Source organism: Somniosus microcephalus, chromosome 4, assembly GCF_052327205.1.
Source record: "Somniosus microcephalus isolate GS21.2 chromosome 4, FLI_Smic_1.0, whole genome shotgun sequence".
Taxonomy (NCBI): Eukaryota; Metazoa; Chordata; class Chondrichthyes; order Squaliformes; family Somniosidae; genus Somniosus; species Somniosus microcephalus.
In genome coordinates, this window is record NC_140990.1 from 333,097,366 (window position 1) to 333,120,378 (window position 23,013).

The window sequence follows — 23,013 nt, forward strand, 5'->3', positions numbered from 1 at the left end:
AATTTTATTGACTAAATTTTAAGATGTTTGACCAGCCAGATGCCCAGCCACAACAGCCACAGCAGCCTTCAGACGCCGAGCCACAACAGTCACAGCAGCCGGCTTGGCTGCGAGCCCTCAGACCACCGTACCTGGATCTAAATCCACGGGCAGCGAACTCAGCCCTCGACTTCGATCACTGGCTGGGCTGCTTTGAAGCCTACCTGGAAGAGTCCAGCATGCCTCAGAGATCCAAGCTAAGAGTCCTGAACGCCCAACTGAGCCCTAAAGTATTCGCGCTCATCCGGGACCTTAAAACATACGAGGACGCCATCAACCGGCTGAAAAGACAGTACCAAACCCCATGTATACCAGGCACCTCCTAAGGTCCTGCCCGCAACTGCCAGGGGAGCCGGTGGAGGAATTTTTACGGGTGCTACAAGCACTCGGCAGAGACTGTAACTTTAAAGCAGTAACGGCGGCAGAAAATACGGAAGACAACGTCCGCGATGCCTTCGTGAAAGGCCTACGGTCCGACTACTCACGGCAGCGATTACTGGCAGCAAGGGACCTCGACCTGGACAAAGCTGCAGCCCTCGCTCTCTCCCTGGAGGTGGCCCATCGGGACCAGGAGGCGTTTTCCAGTTACTGTTCGCGACCCTGGGACTCGGGCCCGACCCCTACCACAATACCCTTCACCGCGCCGCCCCCGGGACCTACCTCAGCGTCGGCGTCCCGGACCCGATCGGGACCGCCACCCCCGGTACCGGCTCCGACATCGGACCCCCGCGGCTGCTTTTTCTGCGGCCAGGAGAAACACCCGAGGCCGCGCTGCCCAGCTAGGAACTCCAGCTGCTCAACCTGCAGGAAGAAAGGCCATTTTGCTAAGGCCTGCAGGAGTGGATCTTCAGAGGCCAGCAGTGCCTCATGCGAACTGTGGGGGCGGCCATCTTCCTTCAAGGCAACAGAGGCCAGCATCCCCACACGTGAGTCATGGGGGCGGCCATCTTTGATCAAGGCAACCGACACCAATAGTGCCTCATGTGAGTTATGGGGGCAGCCATTTTGTCCAACCTCGTGGGAGACGCCATTTTACCCACCACGCTCGACTGCCACCGTGCCTCTGGACCCGACGACCGCCTCACCCGCAAACGACAACGACTCGCTCAACTACACACTAGCCTCCGTCACTCTGGATCAAGCCCGCCCGCATCACCTGTCCAAGTCGATGATGGACATCAAAGTAAACGGCCACGCCACGACCTGCCTGTTTGACAGCGGAAGCACGGAGAGCTTCATCCACCCAGACACGGTGAGCCACTACTCCCTCCCTGTCCTGCCAACGTGCAACCGAATCTCGATGGCATCGAGGTCCCACGCCACGGACATCAGCGGCTACTGTGCTGTGACCCTGTCGGTTAAGGGTACGGAGTATAAAAACTTTAAACTCCTCGTCCTCCCCCAGCTCTGCGCTGCCGTCCTACTAGGGCTGGACTTCCAATCCCACCTCCAAAGTGTCACCCTAGCATACGGTGGGCCCCTCCCCCCACTCACAGTCGACAACCAGCGGATGTTAAACCGCCCACCGCGTAACACCTGCAGCCTATCCACCCTCAAGGTCCCGCCGCCTTCCCTGTTCGCTAACCTAACCCCCGACTGCAAACCCGTCGCTACCAAGAGCAGGCGGTACAGCGCCGGGGACAGAGCCTTCATTAGCTATGAGGTGCGGCGCCTCCTGAAAGAGGGCATTATCGAGGGGAGCAGCAGCCCCTGGCGTGCCCAGGTCGTGGTCGTTAAGACCGGCGATAAAAATCGCCTGGTCATCGACTACAGCCAGACCATAAACAGGTACACCCAGCTGGACGCATACCCCCTTCCCCGCACATCTGACATGGTCAATCAGATTGCACAATACCGAGTATTCTCGACCATCGACCTTAAGTCGGCCTACCACCAACTCCCTATCCGCCCTGAGGACCGCCAGTATACAGCCTTCGAGGCGAACGGCCGCCTCTACCACTTCCTTAGGGTTCCCTTCGGCGTCACCAACGGGGTTTCGGTCTTCCAAAGGGAGATGGACCGGATGGTTGACCAGAACGGGCTGCATGCCACGTTCCCCTACCTAGATAACGTCACCATCTGCGGCCGCGACCGGCAGGACCATGACGTTAATCTGGAGAGATTCCTCCGTACAGCCCAACGGCTGAACCTCACCTACAATAAGGAGAAATGTGTGTTTAACACCTCGCGCCTTGCCATCCTCGGCTGTGTAGTAGAGAACGGAGTCATCGGCCCCGACCCCGAAAGAATGCGTCCCCTCATGGAGCTACCCCTCCCCCACTGTCCAAAGGCTCTGAAGAGAACCCTGGGGCTCTTCGCCTACTATGCCCAATGGGTGCCCAATTATGCAGACAAAGCCAGACCCCTCATGAAGTCCACATCCTTCCCCCTTACGGAGGAAGCGTGCGCAGCCTTCTCCCTCATTAAGGGAGACATCGCCAAGGCCACAATGCACGCAGTGGACGAGTCCATCCCCTTCCAAGTGGAGAGCGATGCATCCGACTTCGCCCTAGCCGCTACCCTTAACCAGGAGGGGAGACCAGTGGCCTTCTTCTCAAGGACCCTACAGGGCCCTGAGATCCGACACTCGTCGGTCGAGAAGGAGGCCCAAGCGATTGTGGAGGCGGTACGACGCTGGAGGCATTACCTGGCAGGCAAACGATTTACCCTCCTCACCGACCAGCGTTCGGTCGCTTTTATGTTTAATAACAAGCTGAGGGGCAAAATCAAGAATGACAAGATATTGAGGTGGAGAATCGAACTATCCACCTATGATTATGATATCTTGTACCGGCCAGGTAAGCTGAACGATCCCCCTGATGCTCTGTCACGAATTACATGCGCCAGCGCGCAAAGTGATAGACTTCAGACCCTCCACAACGACCTCTGCCACCCCGGGGTCACCAGACTTTACCACTTCATTAAGGCCCGCAACCTGCCATACTCCATCGAGGAGGTCAGGACCATGACCAGGAACTGCCAGACCTGTGCCGAGTGCAAACCGCACTTCTTTAGGCCGGACAGAGCAAGCCTGATCAAGGCCACCCGCCCCTTCGAGCGCCTGAGCATCGACTTTAAGGGGCCCCTCCCGTCCTCTGACCGTAATGTGTACTTCCTCAACATCGTTGATGAGTACACCCGTTTCTCCTTTGCCTTCCCCTGCCCAGACATGACCAGTACCACGGTCATTAAATGCCTGAACGACCTCTTCGCCTTGTTTGGGTTCCCAAGCTATATACATAGTGACCGGGGCTCCTCCTTCATGAGCGAGGAACTCCATCAGTTCCTGCTAGCGAGAGGTATTGCTGCAAGCAGGACCACCAGCTACAACCCCCGAGGGAACGGCCAGGTGGAAAGAGAGAACGCGACGGTATGGAAGGCCGTCCTCTTAGCCCTAAAGTCTAAGGGCCTCCCAACCTCCCGCTGGCAGGAAGTCCTCCCGACAGCGCTGCATTCCATCCGGTCACTACTTTGCACTGCCGTTAACGCCACCCCCCATGAACGAATGTTTGTTTTCCCCAGGAAGTCGACTACGGGAACCACTCTACCAACCTGGCTGACCTCTCCGGGGCCCGTCTTGCTGCGAAAGCACGTGAGGGCCCATAAAACGGACCCCCTGGTAGAGAGGGTGAACCTCCTGCACGCCAACCCCCAGTACGCCTACGTGGCCTACCCAGACGGGCGGGAGGATACTGTCTCCTTACGAGACCTCGCACCCTCGGGCACTCCGGAGACACCACCTTTACCCCCCCCCACCACCCCCCCAATCCCAGCCCAGGTAGACGGCATGCCGGAACCCCACGAGCCTTCGCCGGAACCCCACGAGCCTTCGCCGACCACGCAGACACCAGCATTAACACCGGATAATGCAACACCGCCACTGCGACGATCGGAGAGGCTTACGAGGCCTCCGGACAGACTGACATACCAGAACTGGTAGTACACTTCACCCCGCCGGACTCAAATCTAAAGAAGGGGTGAATGTGGTAAACCACTTTTATCGTTCACTATAGTTATCACTGTTATATTGTTATCACTGTTCTCACTGTTGTATCACTATACGAGGTCGCCTCTTGTCACGCTGTTATACCTGGGCTGACCATCACTGACTCCGCCCATGGCTCCACCTACCTGCCCAGGTATAAAGGTAGTCGACTGGCTGGTATTCCTCCTTGTTGGATCCGATCACCCATGAGGGTGGGCTCTGTTATTTAGTCAATAAAAACCTATAGTTACTTTCCTAACTCGTCGCTTTTCATTGGACGAATTGATAGGTATATCACTTTTATACTCCATCCCCCTTGCAATAAAGGCCAATACTCCATTAACCTTCCTGATTACTTGCTGTACCTGCATGCTAACTTTTTGTGTTTCATGCACAAGGACCCCCAGATCCCTCTGTACCGCATCATTTTGTAGTCTCTCTCCATTTAAATAATAATTTGTAATGAGGAGTAGAGAGATTGAGAGTCGGAGGGAAATCCAAAGCTTAGGGCCTAGACAGCTGAAGGCACGGCCACCAATGGTGGGGCGAAGGAAATCGAGGATGCACAAGGGGCCAGAATTGGAGGAATGCAGAGTTCTCAGAGGGATGTAGGGCTGGAAGAGGGTTACAGAGACAGCACAAATAAGCAATTTGTTGTATGGCTTCTTTGTTTTGCTTGCTTGCCTCAAATGAATACAAATGAGAGCATGATAAGCTTCATGGTAGAGAGTTGCATTGACGGAAGCTGCAGGCACAGCAACAATAACCCGATCTCTCTGGTAAGCTGCGAAGAGGGAGCCATTTTCTATACACTTATCATAATGAAGGATTTCAGTGCTGGAGGGTTTCCACATTTCCCCGGTGTGCGATACCTAGTGAAATCATAAATGCACTTTTCCACATTTGTCATCCGGTGTCAGCACCGAGCACTCCTACATCAGGTAAAGCCTAGGTTATATGCTTTTGTTCTGTACCAACGGCAGTCTAGCAGTAGATGCAAAAAGCCTTCAATTAATCATCTAGCTGCACTGTAAACGTTGAAAGGCAACATATGTCAACTTGTTTTTGCTCTTCAACACTGAGATCACCAACTGCTACCTGATTGCATTGCAGTCCACAAGCTGTTTACCATGTAGCACACAACAACCCATCACATTTTGTTTCTTTTTAATTTTGTTTATATTTTTTGTCGGTGTGTGCTCGTGAATGTGAAGGAAAGATAGTGCACTGAGCACCCAAGATCAGCATCAAAACACTCCCGGGTCAGGTATAGTCAGATGGTTGTGGATTCAAGATCCACACGAGAGATTTGAGTACAAGGCTAACACTCCAGGGCAGGGCTGAGGGAAGCGCTGCACTGTTGGAGGTGCTGTCTTTTGGATGAGACATTAAACCGAGGCCCCGTCTGCTCTCTCAGGTGGACGTAAAAGATCCCATGGCACTATTTCGAAGAAGAGCAGGTGAGATATCCTCGGTGTCCTGGCCAATATTTAACAGGACTAGACAGACTAGATGCAGGAAGGATGTTCCCGATGGTCGGGGAGTCCAGAACCAGGGGTCACAGGCTAAGGATAAGGGGTAAGCCATTTAGGACAGAGATGAGGAGGAATTTCTTCACCCAGAGAGTGGTGAACCTGTGGAATTCTCTACCAAAGAAGACAGTCGAGGCCAATTCATTAAATGTATTCAAGAAGGAGTTAGATATATTTCTTAAGGCTAAAGGGATCAAGGGATATGGAGAGAAGGCAGGAACGGGGTACTGAATTTGGATGATCAGCCATGATCTCATTGAATGACGGAGCAGGCTCGAGGGGCCAAATGGCCTACTCCTGCTCCTATCTTCTATGTTTCTAATCCCTCAATCAACATAATAAAAAAGATTATCTGGTCATTGTCACATTGCTGTTTGTGGGTGCTTGCTGTGCGCAATTGGCTGCCACGTTTCCTACATTACAATAGTGACTCCACTTCAAAAAGTACTTCATTGGCTGTAAAGCGCTTTAGGACATCCCGAGGCCGTGAAAAGCGCTATAGAATTGCAAGTTATTTCTTTCTTTCTATCGCACTGTCAGATGTCGATTAACATTCCCTCTACACTATGCATATTAACCAGAGCCTCAGAAGTGCCTGCCCTACTGCAGCAGTATGACATTGCAATACCCACACAAGCCATCTTTACCTTCTTCAGAATATTAAGACATTGTCACATCTCTCAGTCATTGAGTGCCATTTTTAAAGAGGATGCTTTGAGTCAAGTTTGTCGAGATGTCAACAATCACATGTCATGCTGTCATAAACTGCCTATTAATAAAAGGCTGCCCTATAAAGGCTTTCGTTATGGTGTCCACTGTACATAGAAGCATAAGAAAGTATAAGAAAAGACCATTTGACAAAACAAACCGACAGATTCCACAGACCATGTACAACCAACCCACCTAGAGGGGTGCAGTGCAGATTCACCAGAACGACACCAGGGCTTGTTGGGGGTTAGATTATGAGAATAAGTTGCATAAACTTGGCTTGTATTCCCTTGAGTATAGAGGATTGAGGGGTGATATCTGATTGACGTGCTTAAAATGTTAAAAGGGTTTGATAGGGTAGCTACGGAGAAACTTTTTCCTCTGGTGGGGGAATCAAGAACAAGGGGACATCATCTCAAAATTAGAGCTAAGGAATTTAGGGACAAAATCAGGAAGCACTTTTTCACACACAGGGTAGTGCAAATCTGTGACTCACTCCCCCAAAAGGCTGTGGATGCTATGATAATTGAAGGTTTCAAGACTGTGGTTGATAGATTTTGTTAGGTAAGGATATGAAGGGATTTTGCAGGATGGTTGCCGCAACAGGGAAGTAAGGTCTGCAAAGGCACTTAAGTGGAGTTTTGGTGCAGATTAGCCATGGTCTAATTGAATAGTGGAGCAGGCCCGAGGGGCTGCATGACCTACTCCTATTCCTAATGTTCCTACGTTCCTACCTCATCTCCTGAGGGAAAATTCTTCATTAAAATCTCACTGGCCAGCAACAGTTATCAACCAAAGCTTCACAATATCCATCCCCACCCATGCATCTCTACTGTTCAACCCTGTCCTCCACAGATGCAGAAAACTCCTCAACTCCACCCTCCCACCCCAAGGTCCAGCAGCACAGGGAAAGTCAAAACCTATCCCTACAACTTCCAACCCTTTCCCCGATGAAGTATTTATCCGACACCTTTTTGAAGGGGTTCCTGGGTACAATATCTACTGCATTTGCTGAGAGTCTGTTCCATATATCGATTATTCAGTGGGAGGAACGTGAAGCAAAACTCCAGATTGTTCATCATTGTTACATCTCCACTATTCACTTATTAATAACATACCCTAGATAGATATGATTGATACAAAGATATCATTAAGCATGGGCACATCAAACAAATAGAGGGAGTTAGTTTGTGATAAAATCAGACCAAAAATATAAACCGTTCTTCAACCAATTAGTTTTACTTAAACCTTTCCTATTGAAAATGTGATCTATTTAAGAAATAACATGCATTTCATGATCTGAGAATACCACAGCTTTACAGCCCGTGAGTTACTTTTTGAAGTGCAGTTACTATTGTTATGTAGGCAAATGTGGCAGATACAGAGAGGCGTGAGTTGTGAATCGCCACAAATTGCTAGATGATTTGCTCCACTCTGTCATTACCCTCGTAAAAACAGGATCTCGCCGTCAATCTCCCCATCAATTTCAAAAATTGCTGGATTTGCGCCATAAATACAAAATAAACTTACCGCAGAAAGTTAGGTCTGGTATTTCACAATGTAAGGACTCTTTTTTAATGACCAGATTTGTATTCCTGCATTGCCACTCAACCTCGGAGGCCCAGAAAGGGAACAATTGAAACTGTGGAATCTCATTCCTGCAGGTAGTAAATTGTTCCTAGAGGTTTATAAAAATTTTAATTTCAATTTTTTAAAATTACTTTTCCAGTCTCTTTTTCTTTCTTAGTCCAATCTTTCTTTCCCTCTCTTTCTGTATCTAATTTGACTTTAATTGGGACCAACACTCTATCTCCTTAACCAATGAAATTTAAGGATAAAGAAATAAGCAGAGGAATGACGGAGAAGGAAATAGGGTGAATTACATAGAACCTATGTAATTGAACACCAGAGAAACATACACAGAATTTTTGTAATTCACCCTAATTCATTCTTTTCCTTCTCCACTGTTCCTCTGTTTATTTATCTATCCTTGAATTTCATTGGTTAAGGAGATAGACTAATGGTCCCAGGTTGGGTGATTGGGCAGAAGCATGGCAGATGCAGTATAATGTGGATAAATGCGAGGTTATCCACTTTGGTGGCAAAAACAGGAAGGCAGATTATTATCTGAACAGCAATAGATTGGGAGAAGGGGAAGTGCAACGAGACCTGGGTGTCCTTGTGCACCAGTCGCTGAAGGTAAGCATGCAGGTGCAGCAGGCGGTTAAGAAGGCAAATGGTATGTTGGCCTTCGTAGCGAGAGGGTTTGAGTACAGGAACAAGGATGTCTTGCTGCAGTTGTACAGGGCCTTGGTGAGACCACACCTTGAGTATTGTGTGCAGTTTTAGTCACCTTATCTGAGGAAGGATGTTCTTGCCATGGAGGGAGTGCAGCGAAGATTCACCAGACCTGGGATAGCAGGAATGACGTATGAGGAGAGATTGGGTCGATTGGACTTTTACTCGCTGGAGTTTAGAAGAATGAGAGGGGATCCCATTGAAACTTATAAAATTCTAACCGAACTGGACAGACTGGATGCAGGAAGAATGTTCCCGATGGTCAGGGAGTCCAGAACCAGGGGTCACAGTCTAAGGATAAGGGGTAAGCCATTTAGGACAGAGATGAGGAGGAATTTCTTCACCCAGAGAGTGGTGAACCTGTGGAATTCTCTACCACAGAAGGCAGTTGAGGCCAATTCATTAAATATATTCAAGAAGGAGTTAGATATATTTCATAAGGCTAAAGGGATCAAGGAGTATGGGGAGAAGGCAGGGACAGGGTACTGAATTTGATCAGCCATGATCTCATTGAATGGTGGAGCAGGCTCGAGGGGCCGAATGGCCTACTCCTGCTCCTATCTTCTATGTTTCTATGGTCACCAAGGTCCTAGATGCTCCATTGCCCGCGCCGCGCTGTTATCTGCTTTCGCTTCCAGCAATTCATGCCACAAATTGGAGCTGAAGGGGGAAGAAAAAATCCAACTCATGGCGCTCACCACGAGATGCCCCACTCCAAACCGTTTCTGGTGGCTTCTGTCTGTTTGTTTTCTAGTCCACATTCAGCTTGTTATACTTCACTCCAGTGCAGTGCTGAGGGAGTGCTGCAATGTCAGAGGTGCCGTCTTTCGGATGAGACGTTAAACCGAGGCCCCATCTGCTCTCAGGTGGACATAAAAGATCCCGCGGCGCTATTTCGAAGAAGAGCCGGGGAGTTACTCCCGGTGTCCTGGCCAATATTTATCCCTCAATCAACATCACTGAAACAGATATACAATAGCAAAATACTGCAGATGCTGGAAATCTGAAATAACAACAGAAAATGCTGGAAAAACTCAGCAGGCCAGGCAACATCCGTGGAGAGAGAAACAGAGTTAACGTTTCAGGTCTGGGACCCTTCGTCAGAACTGGAAAAAAAGCAGGAAAAGGAACAGAATTTAAAGCAAGTTTAGGGGCTGGGAAATGGGGGAGGGGATGAAAGAACAAAAGGGAAGGTCTGTGATTGGATGGAAGGCAGGAGAAGAAAAGAGGCATTAAGAGATATTCAAGGCAAGAGGAGATGGTAATGGGACAGGTTAAGGATCAAAGGGTGGCTCTAGATGAAGTGTAAATTGCACTGGCAGAATGAAAGACAGCTGCCCTGTGGGAGAGAGGAAAACAAGCACAAACAAAAAGTGTGGATAAAAAATATATGTGATAGGGGCCGAGGTTATGGTCTGAAATTGTTGAACTCTATGTTGAGTCCAGAGGGCTGTAAAGTGCCTAATCGAAAAATGAGGTGCTGTTCCTCGGAAGCTCAGCGTAAGCTCGAGGAACAGCACCTCATCTTTCGATTAGGCACTTTACAGCCTTCCGGACTCAACATAGAGTTCAACAATTTCAGATCATAACCTCGGCCCCTATCACATATTTTTTATCCACACTTTTTGTTTGTGCCTCCTGTTCTTCTCCCACAGGGCAGCTGTCTTTCATTCTGCCAGCGCAATTCACCCTCCATCTAGAGCCATCCTTTGTTTCTGAACCTGTCCCATTACCATCTCCTCTTGCCTTGAATATCTCTTAATGCCTCTTTACTTCTCCTGCCTTCCATCCAATCACAGACCTTCCCTTTTGTTCTTTCATCCCCGCCCCCATTTCCCAGCACCTATACTTGCTTTAAAATCTGTTCCATTTCCTGCTTTTTTTCCAGTTCTGACGAAAGGTCTTCGACCTGAAACGTTAACTCTGTTTCTCTCTCCACGGATGCTGCCTGACCTGCTGAGTTTTTCCAGCATTTTCTGTTGTTATTTCAGTAAAACAGATGATCTGATCATTATCACATTGCTGCTTGTGGGAGCTTGCTGTGCGCAAATTGGCTACTGCCTTTCCTACATTACAACAGTGACTCCACTTCCAAAGTGCTTCATCGGCTGTAAAGCGCTTTGGGACGTCCTGAGGTCGTGAAAGGCGCTATATAAATGCAAGTCTTTTTCTTTCCAATGTGATTTGTCAAGCGCATCCTTGGATGGAAGTGAGTGGGGGTTGAAGGAGCACTCTGTTAGAACAATATTATTTTATTTGTAGGAGGTGAATTTAAATCCAGTCCAGGCAGAGCGAATGCAGCTTTTTTTTTCCTCTGCTGGGGCTATTTAGTCTTGGGTGAATGTGTGAGCAGTTTTAGTTAAATTACACGCCACAAATACCTTCACTCGCCGCTTTGAGGGTGATACCAGGAACTCGCAACAACGCTTACGACTTTATAAAGTTATACAGCAACTGTTGCGGTTTCAAGAGCTTTTGTTGGCGGCCGGGGGGGGACTGCATCGTGCAGTGATCATTCAACTAAACAAAAAATATATAATGGAAGGAAAGAAATTGAGTGAGAGCGCGAGGCAACTCCTAGCCAGCCAGCAAGCTCCTGTGAAAGAATCATTGTAGGCACAAACCAAGCAGTTCTCTGTCCACCTGACTGCGCGCTCTGGATCAGTCCATTTCCAAGTGTGAGTCTGTGTGTGGTGTCAGCAGAAAGCCTCAGTCAGTCAGGAGGGCGGTGCAGAGAACTTAACGTCAAGGCAAGGGGGAGGGAGGTCTGCGTCCCAATCCTCTGCTGCAGCCGGTCTGCCGACGTCCCGTTCAAAGGCTGCAAGGGAGGCTTGATGGAAGGAGCGCTCTCCCCCCTCCTTTGCCCTGCGTTTCTATTTTTAGCGTCAGCTGTTGTCAGATAAAGCAATGGATTAGAGTGTACAGTCCAGGCAGCTTTGTGCAGTGATCAGGAGGAGGAGGGAGTTTTTTTTTAATGATTAAAGAGGGAGGTTTGCAGCGGCGTGCATTTTCTTTTAAAAGGGAGAGGGGGGGAAGCAGATTGCTTTTGGAGCTGTGTATGTGTGTATATGTATGGCAGAGGTTCGGTGAGGGACCAGCCCGGGGGACTTTGTAACAGTCTTGACATGTTGGCCAGCGCCGTGTAGAGAGAGAGAGAGAGAGAGACAGCGACAGCAGCAGCGGATTGGGGGTAAGTTCCTGGGCAAGACCCAAAGACTTCTTCCTTTCAGTCCCGAGTGTGGCGTTTTTTTTAATTGTTGGATTTAAAGCATTTTTTTTTTTTTAAATTAAAAATTCTGCAGTTTTCATTCCTTGTCTTTCTAACCCTTAATCTCTCCCTCCCACCCCATGTTATTTCATTTTCTAAGTAACAATCTTTCACTCAATAACCTGCCTCCTTCCACAGCTGGGAGTCTGTTCCCAATTGCAATCCAGACATAGTGTAATAATAATAATAATTCGAGACATTATACAATTTGAAATGGGTTTCTCAAAAGATCAATGCCCACACTGTATTTGACTGTAGCCCTGTCTTTAATGGAATGTCTTACAATTTATTTAATCAAAATTATACATTTCAAAGGTATGAAACTTTTTTTGTATGTAGTGTTTGTTTTGAGTTAATTTTGATTTCAGGACGTTTTGCATTGCTTGTGTCTCCTACCTTTATTATGATGTATAATACATAAAGGGAGGGCACTTTAAGGCACTGAAGCAACTGCTGGGTTATTTGTGCTTGTTTCTCGGTCCAAATCAGCCGACTGTGACAGAATAGCTGGTTTATGGATGGAGTTGAACTTCAGTTTCTGATCTTTGCAATATCAATTTTCTCAGGCCGCTTTTTTTTTTAGGCTTCTGGTAAAATACACAAAACAGTGCATTTTTTTTACTTTTATACTTTTGTGAATTATTCAATTGAGTGTTTTTCCTTTAGGCACATTCTTTATTAAACTTTATTACAGTTGCCTGTTTACCAAGACTACCCCCACCTTCCCCCATCAGTAAATAAAGCCAAGGACACCAAGATCATTGGCTGGTTCACATTGAATTTGAAAAGAGCTGTTTTAAAGTTTACACTCGGAAAGTGACTCTCCACCAACGCTTAAAAGCCGATTGACTTTTAAAAGGAATTCAGATGTTATATTTATTTATCACATGACTGTCACTGTGAAAAATGAAGAACTAATTCTGAAGAAGATCCTGTCAAATGACCCAATATTCTTTCAGATCTTGCCTCATTACATTGGTAATCCCCTATTTCCACGTGTCTCTCAAATTCGTGGGGTGGGGTGGGGGGGACCTGTCTAGGAAATGGCACTGTCACAGTAGTAAGAACGATAAACCGAAACAGTACTGCTTGATGTGTACTGCACATGCGGATAATGTAAAAACGAGTTGCAAGACAGTGATACAATCTTGTGGTTCAAATAATTGAGCTCAGCTCTTCAGGCTTTACCCTCGTGGGTTAATGATGATCTGAACCCCTCAATTGGATATCTGTCGTGCAATTCACTTGTGAATTCAAGCTTCCCATTCTTTATGGTAAGTATGACGTAGGTAAGAGAGAGAGAGAGAGAGAGAGAGGTCTGAAGTGAACCCAGTTGTTAATCAAGAGGAATTAGCCCAGCTCTAAATTAGGTCAGAGAACAGTAATAGCAATTGAATATTTGATTGAGTTAAGTGCTGCGAACATGATAGTTAACCAACACTTAAAACAGCATTATGCCATGTTCGACAGCCTTGAACAGTTGGACACCTTTAATTCTTGTTTTTGTTTTTTTTAGCAGTTATTTTTGAGGTTTTTAAAGTTTAGCACCTATGTATATTTATTCAATTTTGTGTAACGGTCATGTAAAGGTTAATGAAGTATATTCTCAACCAGACCTTAACTCCTGCTTTTGTATCCTTTGTTTTGAAATGGAAAAGTAGCATTTTTACATATATAATTTTTGCTTAAATATATTGCAGCATTCTAGTACATTAAATGATGCTTTACTTAAGAGGTGCAATGTGCATTAGGATCAGTCTTTCTTTACAATCTGTCATACTGAGCCCTGATTCTGTGACTAATTTGACCTGTTAAATTTCACTTAAACAATATAACCGCTGTACCTCTAAACTAATCTATGCACAGTGCAATCGCCTTTTCTTATGCAACAGGCCAAGACAGAGGGGGGGGTGGGGGGAAAGGTTCACATACAACCAAACTTGAATGCAATAGGACCAGCCATACCAGAACCGATTTAAACCAGGAACCACTTTGGTGCTCGGTTTCTATTTGTAATAAATCTGTTTTCTGTCAAAAGTTTTCTTCTAGGCTTGCATGTACCTATTATTATGTGGGTTTGGATTTGACTGCAGCTAGAAATGGCTGGTTGGTTGGCCTTGGGGTTTCTGAAACCAGGATGAGCTAGCTGAGGGGCGTTGCGGCTTTGGGAACATCTCAAACTTGGGTTTCTGATTATTAACATCGCAGCATTTTTTTTAAAAGAGAGAAAAATTCTGATCTGGGGATGACAGAGAGGCAAAGTGTGAGATCATTGACATTCAGTTTTTATGTGGGGAAAAGAACAGGAAGCTGTCTTTTTCCGAGAATTGTTGTAAGGAAGTTGGGGGGAGGGAGTTGTTACTTTTGCCTACGGGATAGGTTTAAAGCTGCTTTTTTCAGTAGCTTGTAAAGGTCATTTTGGGTCATTGTGCTTTCCCTGCTCTCCATGGCAATCTTTCTGTGTCTTTCTTTAAAAAAAAATCTAACTGTTATAAGAAATTCTCTTTAAACATGCTGCTGTGAATCATATCAGACGAAGCTTCAAGGCTGATGGGACCATCCTCAGCTGTTTCTTTACACAAGTTGTTTTTGCTTGACAGTGTTGAGTCATTGAGAGCTAAAGCATAGTGTATATGTACAAAGGCTTAATAAAATAATGAAACAATAGCACAGAAAGAAAAACAATAGTCACATTGTTAAGCACGAAACAATATATTGAACTAATTCCAGTGTCCACAGTGTTTCTCCTAGGCTAAGGTTCTGCCTGCAAATTTTGTGCATTCCCCTTGACTTAACATGGATTGCAAAATGCTTTTTGAACGACCAGTGAATTCAACACTGACCCTGCCTGTCCTGAATTGTGTGAAGTCAAAGAATTCCATAGTATACCAACCAAGAATGTTATCTGAAGAGGAGGAAAGGAATTGCGAGGTCCAGGTGACTTCAGTTTTTAAATAAAGGGGGGAATTTAAGTTAAAATTGGATTGGCTTTATGATTGTCGAAACAACTTTTGTTAATGTACAGAGACATCATAAGATAGAGAGAGCAGCCAGGATATGCAATCATATGTGCAAGAATTTATTCTAGTTAAATATAAATAGGCAAACCAAAAAAAAAAGTTGATTTAATGTATGTCAAGATGACTAAAACTAGTGTTTTTTTTTTACAAATCCTTCTGTCTGGCTGCTTGTAAGGTTTTTGCACAGAACATCAAGATATATCTTCACCACTTTAGTGATCATGGACATTCTCGGGCACCTCTGTAGTCACCCTAGGATTGTTTTCTGTTGTCCAGATCTCCTATATGGCCCTGTATACTCTGCTGGCTTCTATATAAAACAGGAAACTTAAGTAATTATGAAACCATAGAAAATGATGGCTTCCATTTTTGGATTTAACCCATTTTGCTCTTGAGTTGCCTGAATATTTAATGCGGCTAATTCACCAGTTCCCCATTATCAACAGTAGACCAATTGTCACCATTGCATAATTCCTCTTTCCCAGAGCCATCCTAATGTAACATCCTCTAAATGTTTGAGGGTGTGCCTTTTAAATCGGCGCTATTTTCATAGAGCTGTTGCCTGAAAGAGAAACAAAGTAAGGGTGAATCTGGTGTACTAGAATTTCTAGATTCTAAACCCAAACTTCTCCGCCCCTCTACCCCTCTCTCTCCTCCTCAAGTCGCTCCTTAAAAACTACCTCTTTTTTCACCAAACTTTTGGTCACCTGTCCAAATATCTCTATTTGGCTTGGTGTCAACATTTTGTCTGATAGCTCTCTTGTGAAGCACCCTGGGACATCTTTACTATGTTAAAGGCGCTATATAAATGCCATAGCAAAATACTGCAGATGTTGGAAATCCGAAATAACAGAAAATGCTGGAAAAACTGCAAGAAAAAAAATGCAAGTTGAAGTGCCTGAAGTTGGCTCTGATGTGCATGGGTAATGTGCTCCTGGAATCCCGGAAAATCATATTGGATATTTGCCTTTCTGGTAGTGTGCTGTTTCTGACTGTTACCTGAAGCACTGGCATAGAGTAGATCATGTTCGTCAACTGTCTCTTTTTTTAATGAGGGTGTCCTGATATTAAACAACACCGCTGAGAAAAACAGCAGCATTTCACAAAACTCCCAAACTGGCCAAATCAACTGATGTGCTGGTTTTATGGATAACCACTTTACCTTTCAAAACACCAATCTAAATTCCATCCTTTCAACACATTACAGGCAGATGATCACTGGCTGTATTTATAAAGCTGGGCTTGATTGCATAACTCACTGCAAGTGTTGTATCCAAATAAGTACTCTTGAGATATAAGGGGCCTTTTCCACCTACACATTTTTAAAATGTTGTACTTCTTTTCAAAGAGGCGAAGCGATGCCTGACGGGGGTTGAGCATGTGTCATTGTGATGATGTCACTGAGATTCTCACTAGTCCCATGAGATGTATCGTATCGAGTGAAGAGCTATCTTCATTTTATTTTAAAAAAACGATTGGTGTAATGAGTCATTGGCCTAATGCACCATTATATAAGAAATTTGAAGTTTGTACATGGAGGAAGAGAGATGATGTTACAGTGTACTTGGTCCAGTATCTGTGTGGCCTTTCTATCTTTGTACAGGATTAAGTATATAAAAAAAGAAAGACTGACTTGCATTAATATAGCGGCTTTCACAACCTCAGGACATCCCAAAGTGCTTTACAGCCAATGAAGTACTTTTTGAAATGTAGTCACTGTTGAAATGTGGCAGCCAATTTGCGCACAGCAAGCTCCCACAAACCGCATAATGTGATAATGACCAGTTAATCTGTTTTTATGTTGCTTGAGGGATAAATATTGGCCAGGAGACCGGTGTGGTGTATGTGCCTTTAAGAGCAATTATGGTGTATGTGCCTTTAAGAGCCCCAGGTGTGCGTAATGCCGGTAATTGCCACTTGGGCTATATAAGCCTGTGTATTGTGTATATCCTTTAGAAACCCCCCCCCCCCCCCCCCAGACTTGCTTAGTAAATACCTATGAACCAACTCCTGTCTTCAGTGTCTTTATCTACACACGGACACTACAACCGGGGATAACTCCCCTGCTCTTGTTCAAAATAGTGCCATAGGATATTTTACGCCCACCCGAGAGAGCAGACGGGGGTCTCGGTTTAACGTCTCATCCGAAAGACGGCACCTCTGACAGTGCAGCACTCAGCACTGCACACACAGAACACACACAGAAACCCCACAGTGCAGATAGAGGCCATTTCGGCCCATCGAGCCTGCACCGACACATATCCCACCCGATCCCCATAACCCCTACACCAACACATATCCCACCCTATCCCTGTAACCCCACGTATTTAATCCCCCTAACACTAAGGGTCAATTTATCATAGCCAATCAACCTAACCCACACATCTTTGGACTGTGGGAGGAAACCGGAGCACCCGGAGAAAACCCACGCAAACACAGGGAGAATGTCTGTGTGGAGTTTGCACAGTCACCCGAGGCCGGATTCGAACCCGGGTCTCTGGCGTTGTGAGGCAACGGTGCTAACCACTATGCCACCGTGCTGCACTGGAGTGTCGACCTAGATTTTTGTGCTCCAGGCTCTGGAGTAGGAGTTGAACCCACAACCTTCTGACTCCGAGGCGCGAGTGCTACCCACTGAGCCACAGCTGAACTCCTATAATGATGTTTGCTAAGTATCCAGAAAATTGCCTACATTTTTATTCTTTCCTGCTGGGGATACATGGTTTCTGATTAGTCCATCCCCGTGACAGCAGAGGGGGAAATTGTGTGTGGTGAATTGAGGAGCTAAGTGTTGATGCCCATTTCTTAAATCCCAGTTATGTTCTTCAGTGGAACAACAACAGTTTGCATTTACATAGCCCCTCTTTTAATGTAGAAAAATGTCCCAAGGCGCATCAGCGGCACAAGGACAAAAGGGACACCGAGATTAGGAGGGGTGACCAAAACTTGGTCGAAGAACTGGGTTCTAACGAGGGTCATCAAGGAGGTGGAAGAATTTAGGGACGGAATTCCAGAGGATGGAGCCTGGGTGGCCGAAGCACGAAATGATGGGGATGGGGTGATGCACAGGAGGCTGGTGTCGGAGGAACAGAGGGTTTAGGAAGGAGGAGCTTGTAGTACTGAACCAGGTTATAGAGATAAAGAGGAGCGAGACCATTCAGGGATTTAAACATGAGAATGTTAAATACTGAGGTAGTGGGGGAACTAGAAGCCAATGTGGATCAGCATAGGCAGGGGTGATGGACGAACGGGACTTGGTGCAGAATGGGATTCAGATTTTGGACGAGTTGAAGTTTATGGAGGATGGGAGATCAGCCAGGAGATTGCTGGAGTAATAGGGTCTGGAAGTGACAAAGGCAAGGGTGAAGGTTTAGTAGAAATAGGCTGAGGTAGAGGCGTGCTGTGTTATAAGCTGGAAGTAGGCGCTCTTTGTAATGGAGAAGCTATGGAGTAGGAAACTTTACTAAGGATTAAATAGGACGTCGAGATTGCCAACAGTCTGGTTCAGCCTGGGACAGTGGCTGGGAGGAGGATGGAGTCTCCAAATAACAGTCAAATCTAGATTAATAAATTCCATTTGTAATTCATAAATTGGTATTTCAAAACAATTCTCCTTTAAATTCTAGCTGTGGGACTACAGTGTTAAAGTGCGTTCCACCTTAATTTATAGAATTGAAGCACCGAAGAGGGCCACTTGGATCATCGCACCCATGCCAGCTCTCTGAAAGCGCTCTCCGCTTAGTCATATCCCCCGTGCCCTTTCCCCATATCCTCGAAATTTTGCTTTTTTTCAAATATTTATCCACTTCCTTTTTAAAAGCTATTCTAGATTCCACTTCCCTTATTGTTTATGGTAGGGCATTCCATGACCCAACCACTCTCTGCGTGAATAAAATAATTCTCCTATCCTCTGCTTGTCCTTCTGGTGATCTTGCATTTACTGACTGACTAACCAAAGAATTTTTTTTTAATTCCCCCTCTATTTTTCTTATCAGAACTGAGGTTTTGCTATCGGCTGTTCTAGTGAAAAGAACCCCATGATACCTCTGGTATCATGTCAGTAAATCTCTTCTGTACTCTTTCCGTGGCTTGACATCCTTCCTGAAGAACGCGCTCAAAGTTGACCACAGTATTCTATCTGTGGCCTAACAAATGATGTGTATAGTTTTAGCCTTCCATCTTTACCTTCGCACCCTGTACCCCTATTTCTAAAACCTAGGATTCCGTATGCTTTTTTTCTTACACCTTTAGCAACTTGCCTTCTCACTTTCACCGATCTAGCTATCCCCTAACATCCCAATTTTAACCTGGGGTGGGTTTGAGCCGGGTAGGGTGCGAGGCGAGTGGGAGGCCTCCGCGAACATTTCAGCGTGAAGCCTGGGCCACGTTAACTCCCGGGCCTCACTTTAAAAAAAATAATAAATAAATAAATAAATAAAAATAATAAAAATAAATAAATAAATAAATATGACTGTGCTGTCTCCCACCCAAAGGTAGCAGGACTGATGGTTAGAGCTGGCAGGCAGGAGGCAACATTCCACCGCACAAATTAAGTGCTGGGGGGTGGGTTTCCAACGAGCTGCCCGTGGTGGAAGGAAGGGAGAGGGAAGGCTGGGGCTGAGGAGACCCGAGGAGAGCACAAATGCTCCTCCTGACCTACGAGGAATCCTCGCAAAATTAAAAAATATATGCTTGCCCCGTTGACCATTCTGTTGTGCGGACCTACCGTGCTTTTAAGTTAAAATCGCGGCACGGTGCCAGTCACCTCATTGGGCCACATCTTTGACATTTTAATTGGGCCCCACCTGCCTGTGGCAAGGCCTCCACGCTGCAAGAATCCCAGTAGTGAAAATGTCAGGAATACAGCGGCTTTAGCCCGACTCAGTTTAACCCCCTTCCGCCAGCGTGCTGGGGTTAAATCGGGCTTTAAATCTCTCTGCGCTTCTCCCTTTACATTTTTCTTTCCATTTATTCCTTATTTCTACGTTGGTTGAAAATTTTTCATGTGTCCCCTATATTCAAGTTCGTTGAAGAGAGCAGTGGTTCTGACATTAAGTGCAGGGAGACATCACTGCTACTGCTCCTGCCCCTCCTGCCTGAAAACATCCATTAACCATCACTCTGTCCTTCCTGTTGATGTTGCTACATCCCCTTTAATGCCATGCACATTAATTTTATTAACAAGCCTCTATATATGGTACCTTACCAAACACCTTTTTTGAAAATTCATATGCACACCAGTTGCATTAACAACAGAAAATGCTGGAAAAACTCAGCAGGCCAGGCAACATCCGTGGAGAGAAATTAGTCGACGTTTCGGGTGAACCCTTATCAAAACACTCTGTTCTTCTTGAATAAATTGATCATTCTTTCCTCAAAGAACTTTGTCAGCAGCGACCTGCCTTTTACAAATCCCTGTGCTAAATATCCTTCGTTAACCCATGCCTTTCTAAGTGAGTATTAATTTTATCACGTATCTAGAAGCTGCTGATGTTGGGATGAACAGCTGAATATTTTGGCGCTAGATTTTCCAAGCTAGATGATGAGATGTAACCAATTTTTATATTGAATCAAATTAGCTAAGGTATTTTATATCAAGGGGAGGAAACGAGTGTGTTAGGGTCTTGTGTTGCAAGCTGATCTAGCGGGCTTCTAGAACAAAGGAAATCCATGAAGAAATTATGTCATACACGTAATGGAGAGCGATCAGGATTAGTGAATATTAGGTTTCAGTGAGCACTAAATATTTGAAGACCGCAACGCTTATTTATTTTTCTCATCCATGTCTTTGTTACCTCCAGACTTGACGACTATTCCGACGCACTCCTGGCCAGCCTCCCACGTTCTACCCTCCGTAAACTTGAGCTCATCCAAAACTTGGCTGCCCCGTGTCCTAACTCACACCCAGTCCCCATCACCCTCCTGTGCTCACTGCCCCGTGTCCTAACTCACACCCAGTCCCGTTCACCCATCACCCCCTGTGCTCACTGCCCCGTGTCCTAACTCACACCCAGTCCCGTTCACCCATCACCCCCTGTGCTCACTGCCCCGTGTCCTAACTCGCACCCAGTCCCGTTCACCCATCACCCCCTGTGCTCACTGCCCTGTGTCCTAACTCGCACCCAGTCCCGTTCACCCCTCACCCCCTGTGCTCACTGCCCCGTGTCCCGTTCACCCATCACCCCTGTGCTCGCTGACCCGTGTCCTAACTCGCACCAAGTCCCGTTCACCCATCACCCCTGTGCTCGCTGACCTACATTGGTTCCCGGTTAAGCAACGCCTAGATTTAAAAATTCTCGCCCCCGTTTTCAAATTTGCTCCATGGCCTCGTGCTCCCTCCCTATCTCTGTAATCTCCTCCAGCCCCACAACCCTCCCGAGATATCTGCGCTCCTCTAATTCTGGCCTCTTGCGCTTCTCTGATTTTAATCACTCCACCATTGGCGGCCGTGCCTTCAGCTGCCTAGGCCCGAAGCTCTGGAATTCCCTCCCTAAACTCCTCTAAGACGCCCTTTAAAACCTACCTCTTTTCATCTGCCCTAATATCTCCTTATGTGGCTCGGTGTTAAATTTTGTTGTATAACGCTCCTGTGAAGCGCCTTGAGACATTTTACTACATTAAAGGCGCTATATAAATACAAGTTGTTTTTGTTGTTGTTATAATCCATTTAACTTTGTCCTTTGCTTTTACATGTAAAGGAATCTCACAGGCTTGCATCCATTATACACTCTCTACTGTAAAACCTTTCAGAACTAAGTGGTGGGTTTAGTTTCTCCCCTGCAACTTCCACACTCTGAATTCCCAATCACAGCTGGGCCATGAATTCCCAATCACAGCTGGGCCATCCAGAGGGAAGGGGAAAGTGAATGCACATCAATTTGTACACCTCCTCAGTGGCTGGATTAGGGTGGAATTGGCGACGGTCTTCAGAACCAGTCAGCTTCCCGCCAACTCAGTGAGTTGTGCTTAGCATGTGAGAGATTTAATGAGACCGGGGGAATAGTAACTTGTAAAGTGAGGAAGGAAATGAAGACATTTCCCAATGTGACCTCGCTGGTAATCAACACTTTGTGAAAGCTACTAGCACCAACTGGGAGAACCAGGAACTGGAGGATGGCCAACCCCTATGGAACCATATCGGAGCATCAGTCAGCACCTTTAGGAAAGATGGGGGAAGAATGCTGCAGTAGTTTATTTTCCTACTGCCCTAATAGCTCCTTTGTATGGTTCTTTCCATTACCCACTTGGATCCTTTGCGCATAGTATCTGCATGCCTAATTCTGTTCCTTAAGCAATGATTGGAAGAGAGAAAAGTGAATAAAATTTTAATTTTAAAAAAGTAGATTTTTAATACAGTAAATCCTCAGATGAACTGCTATCTCAAGTCTCCACTCTACCATTCACATCAAGCCTGCCGGCCAACCCTGGTGCAATGAGGAGTGTAGAAGAGCATGCCAGGAGCAGCACCAGGCATACCTAAAAATGAGGTGCCAACCTGGGGAAGCTGCATGCTGTAGACAGAGCTACAGATCAGATCAAAGCTCTGCAGTCCTGCCACATCCAGTTGTGAATGGTGGTGGACCACCAAACAACTGACTGGAGGAGGAGGCTCCATGAACATCCTCAATGACGGAGGAGCCTAGCACGCTATTGCAAAAGATGAGGCTGAAGCGTTCAGCCAGAAGTGCCGAGTGGATGATCCATCTCGGCCTCCTCCTGAGGTCCCCACCATCACAGAAGCCAGTCTTCAGCCAATTCAATTCACTCCACGTGATATCAAGAAACGGCTGAGCGCATTGGATACAACAAAGGCTGTGGGCCCCGACAACATCCCGGCTATTGTGCTGAAGACTTGTGCTTCAGAACTAGCCGCGCCTCTAGCCAAGCTGTTCCAGTACAGTTACAACACTGGCATCTACCCGACAATGTGGAAAACTGCCCAGGTATGTCCTGCCCACAAAAAACAGGACAAATCCAATCCGGCCAATTACCGCCCATCAGTCTACTCTCAATCATCAGCAAAGTGATGGAAGATGTTGTCAACAGTGCTATCAAGTGGCACTTATTCACCAATAACCTGCTCACCAATGCTCGGTTTGGGTTTTGCCACAACCACACTGTTCCAGACCCCATTACAGCCTTGTTCCAAACATGGAAAAAAGA

The 23,013-nt window shown here is 46.2% G+C and overlaps 1 protein-coding gene across 1 annotated transcript in view; it reads left to right on the top strand.

The window, feature by feature from the left end:
• The first annotated feature begins 11,285 nt into the window (after positions 1-11,285).
• Positions 11,286-23,013, top strand: part of LOC147120687 (ras-related protein M-Ras) — a 57,540-nt gene continuing 45,812 nt past the window's right edge. Inside the window, exon 1 of the mRNA XM_085986867.1 lies at positions 11,286-11,752. The gene's annotated coding sequence lies outside the window, so the exon portion shown is untranslated. The remainder of the gene's footprint in view (positions 11,753-23,013) is intronic.